General features: G+C 44.2%; 1 pseudogene; it reads right to left on the reverse strand.

Moving 5' to 3' along the window:
* Window positions 1-1,123: 1,123 nt before the first annotated feature.
* On the reverse strand, window positions 1,124-2,204 carry LOC101837655 (annotated as a pseudogene).
* Between the last annotated feature and the right edge of the window lie 6,290 nt (window positions 2,205-8,494).

Raw genomic sequence — 8,494 nt, forward strand, 5'->3', positions numbered from 1 at the left:
ATCTTCTGCCTGGCATTGTATATTCTTTTTCCTTAGTATATTCTTTTTCCTAGACACATTTAGAAGAAACCTTATACTTCATTGTTATCAGTGTCATTTCATAAAAAGGCATTAGGTGACTTGGGGAGGTCTTGTTGATATGGGGCTGGAAATCACCATTCCCCATCCCCACCCCCTCCACTGCCCTTTGCTGAAATTCTTAGAAACCAAAGGGCATGTAGTGAAAACCCTCTGAACTCCTGAGATGAAAGTCTGGAGACTGTCATACTTGGAAGGAAGGTCCCAAATAGCTGCAAACAGTTTTTCTGTACCCAAAACATCTCTTCCCTGTACTGTAAATTGGGAGAGCCATTTAGGTTAGCATTATTGGGGTCAGCAAAGAGAAAACTTCCCCACCAGAACTCAGACCCACTAACACTTTCAGGAAAATTACTGTAATCAAGAAAACAAGCTCTAACTAGCACCCTGGAGCTTGGGAAATTTGAAGTGTGATGGGAAATTTTTTCTAATTTTATGTTTCTGAAAATTGATGTGTCTATAGGACATAGTCAGGCCATTAAAAAAACACTATTTTTTTATGTGAATGATGCGATTTTGATTTAATGGACACTGTCCAACTAGAGTGAGGTGGTTGCAGGCCTTGAGGTGTTTGGAAGGTCTCTTACTGGTTCAAGACCATCAGGGAGGCATCAGTCTGCAGGATGCAGTGGAGACAAGCAAGTCCAGGAGGGAGGACATGGGGCGGGCATGGGGCGGCCATGGGGCGGCCATGGGGCGGCCATGGCGTTCAGTGACTGTGCAGCTAAATCCCTTTTCCTAGGTCTCACAACATGTCATTTCATCTGTGTCCTTCGTAACCTTTCATAGCTTGCATTTTATTTGAGTGTGTGTAAGGTGTATACTTGTTTATATATGCATGCGCATGTCCAGTTTCCAATATGTGGTGTGTGTGTGTGTGTGTGTGGAGTTCAGAGTTGGATTTGGATGTGATCCTTGGTAGCTCTTTATCATATTTTTCTGAGGTAAGGCTCTTTGATTGGGGGTGGGGGAGGAGAGGTGAGTATTTTAGTAGAAAACAAAACAAAACAATATTACACGTGCAGCAGTAGCAACACACGTTTCTTCAAATCCAGACAGCTCTGAGTTTCAGTTCTTCTGCCTTAGGAGGTGGCCTACACACCTACAACCACAGCATGGTCGCGTTTGCTGGGCTCTAGCGTCAACTGCTCCTGGGGCTTCATGTTCTCCCGCTGCATCTTCTTCACTTCAGATGCAAACAGTTTCTGCAGAGGCTGTGGAGTCAATGCAGTTGGCCTTAGTGGAAATCACAGTGTCCTGCATTCCGCAGGAAGGTGTGGGCATTCAGAGTCACAATCTGGGTTTGGTCTGACTGTGCCACGCCCGCAAAGATCACATCCACCATCGCGATAAGTACGCAGTGTTTGTGTGGGTGTAGCATCTTCAATCACAGGAATAATGTTGGTCCTCTTCTTGGCCAAGTTGATGAGGTCACGGCCAGAACGGTGGGAGAACTCAACTGCATAGACCAGGCCATCCTGGCCTCCGATATCAGAGACATGAGAGACAGTGGTGCCTGAGGCCGCCCCAAGATGGAGCACCTTGGCCCTTGGCTTGACATGGATGTGGTCTAAGCCGCCCAGGATTGCTGTTGCCAGCTTGGAATGGAATGGGTTCCGGGCTCGGTACTCAATTTTGTCATCTCCCTCTGAAATAGAGACTCTCTTCTCCCCATACACAGATTCTCCAGGGACCAGATTCTTTGTGACAAGGGCATCCTCCTTTCCGCGACAGATAAAGACACCTTCATGCTGATGTGGTTCTACCATCGCGTTCTTCCCTGACTTTTACCTCCCTCGCCACCACCTGGACCCAACCACCTCCAGACTGGAAGCCTCCACCTCAACCTTCACCAAAGCCTCCCTGTCCCCCCCCCCCAAAGCCTCCTCGGCCTCTGTCACCAAAGCCTCGTCTGCCACCAAAGCCACCCCACGGGGGCTGAACTCTGGCTTCATTACTGCATTCTGTTCGCGCGGCAGGAATCTGCAGCCTCCCTGACTCTGTCAGTCTCGGGATTTTTCCAAGGTTCTTGTGGACCTGAACTGCACTGATTTGGTTGTATTGTCAATGAACTTCAGAAATCTGCCCGTCTCTAACTGGTGTTTCAGATTTGTACCGCTGTGTCCGGCTTTTTTATGGGTGCCTGGGATTCCAACTCAAGCCTTAATGCTTGCCTGACTGAGCCATCTCCCCAGCCCTTTTGCATTTTGATCAAAGTTGTTCCCTGAATTTTCCTTTCCCAGCCTCCCAAACCATACATTTTATTTTTTCCTAGTCATTTACAGTAACTTCTCTTCCTGTCAAAAAAACAAAAACCAAAAAAACTAAAAGAACAACAACACAACAACTCCAAAACCCAAAACAAATTACACTTAATGACAACAATCTCACTTCTGCATATTTGCCCCAAAGATTTGAAATCACTGGGTGGAAAAGGTGTCTGTATTCCTATTCTCTTTGCGGCTCTGCTCACAACAGTTATGGCGTTGCCCTCAATGTCTATCAACATATGAATGGGGAAAGGAAACGGCACACACATCCGGCCTTGAAAATCTGCCATTGAAGTACATTATGTAGATGAAATAAGGCAGAAAGGCACTCCATGTTTCCACATGTGGCACTGTTGGGAGTGGGTAAAAGGTACAAGGTAGGTCTAGCTGGAGAAAGTCACTGGGGTGTGCCCTGGGAGATCACACTAATAGCCAATAATGTAGAATAACTAATCCTAAATTGAGCTTTACAGAAGCCTGAGGTCCTTAGGCAAAGACAGCCTGCTTGTCAACGCAGGGGTGTTGAGCACCCTAACCCCACATCTGTCTCCTCGGCTCCTCCAGCAGGCATGCATAAAGCTTTCTGAGCTTGTATGTCACCCATCCCTGTCCTCTGGCTTCTGCTTCCCACACTTGCAGTCATTCTGGAGCTAGTCTAGGCCTCCCTATCCATCACTGATTCTCTAGATTGAAAATCTGAAATTTGTACTCAGCTACCCTTTCCAGTTTCGTCTTCTATACTGTAACTTAGTAGGCTGTCACCATGGAAACAAGGATTTCTGCTTGAAATTTTGCGTCTTCAATCTTTTTCTCTTTTCTAAATTATTTGCATCTGGAGAAATTGGCTCAGCAGTTAAAAGTACTTGCTGCTCTTGCAGAGGATCTGAGTTCAGTTCCCAGCACCCACATAATGTAGCACGTAAGTTGCCTGTAACCCCAGCTCCAGGGGATATGACTCCTTCTTATGGCCTCCCTGGGCACCCATATCCATTCCACATACACTCACATAAACACACACACACACACACACACACACACACACATGCATGCACACACACATGTGTATGCACACATATACACATTTTAAAAATAATAAGTATTTTAGGATTGTTTACATGTGTGCATGTCTATATGAATGTATGCCATGCGCACATAGGTGCCTATAGAGGCCAGAAAAGGAAGTTGGGATCCTTCTCAGGGATGCTTCATCCTTTTCTCTAAATCTATTAGGGTTCATTTGTCATAGGATACTGGTCCCTTTCTGGGAAGGAGGAAGTAAAGCCTCCTTTGCTCAATTCCAGACAGATCTGGTGTCAAATACTGACAAGGAAGCATTCGTTTATAGTCTGCTCCATCCTCCACTTCTGACCACTGGGTGGTGGCCTGTGCGCCACCAAAGAGCAGTGACCCAGAACCCAGGGGTGTGTTTTCAGTGTCCTTCTGAGTTCTTGGTCTTAACAAATGCTGAAAGACTCCCAATGATTCAGTACTACAAATGGAGATGAAGAGGTAGAAGGAAGCAGTGGCTGGAGGGTCTGAGGAAGACACGCTTTCTGGCACCTAGAAGAAAAAAAAAAACCCGATTGCAGCAAAAGAGAAGACTTCAGCACACAGTGAGGGTGCTGTGGCACCGAGTGATAATCACACTGCTATGAGAAGGAAAAACCCAACTTTATAAGGAGCCAGTCCTGGTTCGCTCCTGAAGACGATAACACTCTGCTTGTGAATCTGTCATTCCTACCATGCATAATGGCTTATGATTCCTTTGGCAGCCAGGACTCTGGACCATTTTACTAACTGCTGAGCTCCCAGGTGTCTGTGTGAGCCTTCCACTGCTGAAGCATCTCCCTAGCTATGAAAAAGGCAGGGGCTGGGGTTGGTTAGAACAGCCCTAACAGTCATAGCAAGATACCTGTTCTTTCCCCTTAAAAGTGATCTCCACTGTTTCCCTCCTTTACAACGCAATACATTTGAACATTGTTTTCTAGAGTGTTCTTCTGTGTTATAGATGCCTACTTTATAACCTATGGCCAAAATACATATTATTGAATAAAATGTTAGCTCCATTCAGTAACCTGTCAAGTTCCCTAAGCTCAGTCACCTGTGCCAGTGAGTGAATGTTCCTGTCTATTGAGCTCCGAAGCAGGGAATGTGAGCAGTTCAAAGGTGGTGAGGACAAATTCCCAGCTGTCAGAAATCTCACCATCTGGCTAGGCTCAGTGACCAAGGCACAGAACTGGCCATGTACATCGCAGAGTAGAGGTCCAAGTCTAAGTTTAGATGTGATTCAGCCCCTTGGCCAGAAGAACAGAAACACTGAACTGTGGGAATATGTGAACATTTAAATAGCTTAGCTTTGTCTACACAGGGCTGTGGGCAGCTGGGCAAATTCATAGAGTTTTATCTCTTAGTGTTTATGCTGTCTAAGTGTTTTTGATTAATTCTGAAATGATGTGGACTTGGCATTGAAATGGAAGTCAGCCCTCCTTTGCCATTGCAGCAATTCTATGCAAGTCATTTTGGATTCCCTTTGTGTCTGAGTCCTGGCAGTGGCAGATAGTGGTGATTTGGATGGAGGTGAAAGAGACATAGATGTGGTGAGTGAGGTCTGTCTGGTGGACTGGCTGCTATGGCATTCTGTCCTGGTTACTGCTTTGAATATTTGGGGAGAGGAGGGGGTTTCATGCTGACTTACCAAGCACAGGCAGCTGCAAGAACACTTCAGAGAGTAGTTCACTGGGAAGACACAAGGCTCTAATTAGGGGCTATCGATGTATGGTCCTAGGACTTCTAATTTCTATATGTGTAGGTTTTTCTTGGTTTTATTTTCCAGAAAAATAAAAAAGGAAAATAGATACATTGATAAGATAAGCATATATGTATGATATCTCTTCTATCTATCTATCTATCTATCTATCCATCCACACATACTGTGGTAGTTTAAATGTAATTGTCTTCCATAAGCTCAGAGAGTGACACTATTAGGTGGCGTGGTTTTGTTGGAAAGGCATGCTCACGTTCCTTTCCGAACCTCTGGAATTGTAAGCCGCTACCTCAGTTAAATGCTTTCCTTTATAAGAGTTGCTGTGGTCATGGTCTTTTCACAGCAATAGACAGAAGGTGGTGCCAGGGACTGGAGTACTTCTGTGAAAGACCTGACCACGCTTTGGTTTGGAGGAATTTGTACTTTTGTGCTTTGGGTTAGGAAAGCAGTGAAATGCTTTAAGAGCATTTCACTTAATGGACCATAATAATAAGTACATGGAAGACAGTGGTATTAAGAGTTATTTGAACTGTCAGGGGCTGTTTCAAGAGGTTTTAGAGGAGAAGAATTTTAGTATGTTGCCTAGAGATCATTCTTATGATATTTTGGTGAAGAGAATGGCTTCTTTTTGCTCTTGCCCGAAGAGTCTGCCTGAGGATAAAATGAAGAGTTTTGGATTAATTCCATTGGCAAAGGTACTCTCAAACCAGCCTCGTAATACTCTGTTGTGTGGTTATTAGTGTTAACTCTAATGGAGATTTATAATGAGAAGTAACAAGCTGAGCAAATAAAAATATAAAATATACAGATTGAGAAAAAGGGGCACCAGGAAGTGGAATAGAGCTAAATCCTGTTTTTAAGGAGCTAAGGATTAAGAAATGGAATAAAAGGAGAGGGGATCTCAGGGCAAGATCCAATCCAGATAAGTTTCTAACTTGTGAAAAGATACTAAAGAAAAGCTTAGTCCAGATATGGTGGGGCACACCTTTCATCCCAGCACTGGGAAGGCAGAGAAGCTGGTGACCTCTGAGTTTGAGGCCAGTCTGGTCTAGAGATCCAGTTTCGGGACAGCCAAGCTTATGTGGTAAAGGACAGAAAGTTGGTGAAGATATACTTGAACAAGTCCCAATAAGCAGCAGAACTTGGCAGCTTCAGCCACACGGCTCTGGCTTTAGAGTTAAAGACAGAAGAAAGGGGCTGTGGAAATTGCCCATGAGGCTGAAAAAAGGCGCTACACTGTGCATATGTCTGAGGTACCCCTGGATGGAGACCTAGAGAGGCTACTGAAGTGAAATGAAAATGTAAAGGTGAAGCCCGGATTGCCCTGGAGACCCCGGGATGTTGGAGATCCCAGAGGCATGGGATACCTGCCCAGGAGAGTTGCTAACTGAGAATAGAACCAACCCAAGAGAAAGAAGTGTGTTACAGTCAACAAAGCTGAAAGGAGTTGGAGACCTGAAGAGCATTTTGACATCAGACATGGAGATGCAGCATCTGGAATTTGCCCAGGTGGTATTCACTCTTGCTTTGGTCCAGTATTACCTAACTGTGTTCCCTTCCTTATGTTTTGGAATGATAATGCATATTCTGTGCTATCATATGTTGGAAGTATGCGCTCTGCTGTTTGATTTTGATTTCATAGGGTTATTACAGTTAAGAGATTGCATGAATCTCAGAAAAGACTTTGAACTTTGGTCTTTAAAACATTGTTGAGACTGTGACAAACTATGGGGACTTTGGAAGTTGAATTAAATGCATTTTTGCATTATGATATTGCTACAAACCTGTGTGGATCAGAGAGAGGGATGTGGCAGTTTGAATGTAATTGGTCCTAATAAGCTCATAGGGAGTGGCACTATTAGGGGGTGGCTTTGTTGGAGTGGGTGTGGCCTTGTGGGAGGAAGTATGTCACTGTGAGGGTGGGCTTTGAGGTCACATAGGTGCTCAAGTCACGCCCAGTGAGACAGTCCATTTTCTGTTGCCTTCTGATAAAGATGTAGCCATCGCCATGTCTGTCTGCACGCTGCAATGCTCACTGCCATGATGATAATCGACTGAACCTTTGAAACTTTAAGTTGCTGCCTCAATTAAATGATTTCTTTTATAAGAGTTGCTGTGGTCATAGTGCCTTTTCACAGCAATAGGAGCCCTAAGAAAGACACGTGCATACATATTATTTCTCCACTGCATACACATTATTTCTCACATATAATGAAAAATAATCTGAAAGCTTGTAGTTGAAGGTTTTGAGTAGCATAAATCTAGATATTTTAGCTTTATATCCATTCTTTATAGAACCCAGATTACAAGGTATCTGCAGAAGCTTCAGACACTGGAAGAAGAAACAACTGAAGGCAGCTGGAAGCTAACAATGGCTTTTCATCTGTCATGCTTCATTTTATGTGCAAACTTGACTAGATCATGAGATACCCAAGTATATGAGCAGATATTATTCTGAGTGTTTTCACAAAGATATTAGATGAAATTGGCATTTGAGTCTACAGATGGAGTGAATCACATTGCCCTCCCTAATGCAAGAAGTTTTGTCAATCAATTGAAGACCTGGCTAGAACAGAAAGTTTAATGTTCTTTGGAGTAAGAGATAATTCTCCTTCCTCATGGTGGTCTTCAATTCATATGATAAGCTTCACTCTGCCTTTGTTTGAATGACAACCCTGGCTCCTCTTGGGCCCAGAGATCCTGTGCTTTAGATTGAGACTTATATATCATTATCTTTCTGGGGTTTTGCACTTTCCCATTATAAAAAAAATAACTGTGGTCATCAAATTCAGAGGAGAAAAAGATTTGTTATGGCTCACAGTGTAGGAGCTTTCACTCTGCGGTTGGCTTAGTTCATTGAAACAATCAATCATAGAAGGGGTGCTATAGTCAAGCAAGCTGCTCTTCTCATGGCAGCTGGGAACCAGAAAGAGGAAGAGACCAGACTGGACATGATGGCCTCTGGTTAACCCTAGCACTTGGGAGACAGAGGCAGGTAGATCGCTGTGTTCAAGATCAGCCTGGGCTATAGCGTGAGTTCCAGGACAGCTGGGGTTAGTAGAGAGACCTTATAAGAAGGAGGAGGTGGGGAGAATGACCACCAGCCTCCCACAGTCCTCTTCAAGGGATGCCCTCAATGATATATGACTAGGATGAACCTCCTAAACCTCTGCCTCCCAGTAATGCCAAGCTGGGGCCTAAACCTTTAACACATGGGGTATTTTAGATCCAAGCCATAACAGCAGATTTCCAACTTGCTGACTATAGATCTTAGGGCCTGTCACCTCCAATAACAGTGTGAACCAACTCCCTCTAGTTAAAGTATCTATCTATTTTGTGTGTGTGTGTGTCCTGTTGATTCTGTTTCTATGGAGAATGGTAA

Source organism: Mesocricetus auratus, unplaced genomic scaffold (genome assembly GCF_017639785.1).
Source record: "Mesocricetus auratus isolate SY011 unplaced genomic scaffold, BCM_Maur_2.0 Super-Scaffold_100013, whole genome shotgun sequence".
NCBI classification, from domain to species: domain Eukaryota; kingdom Metazoa; phylum Chordata; class Mammalia; order Rodentia; family Cricetidae; genus Mesocricetus; species Mesocricetus auratus.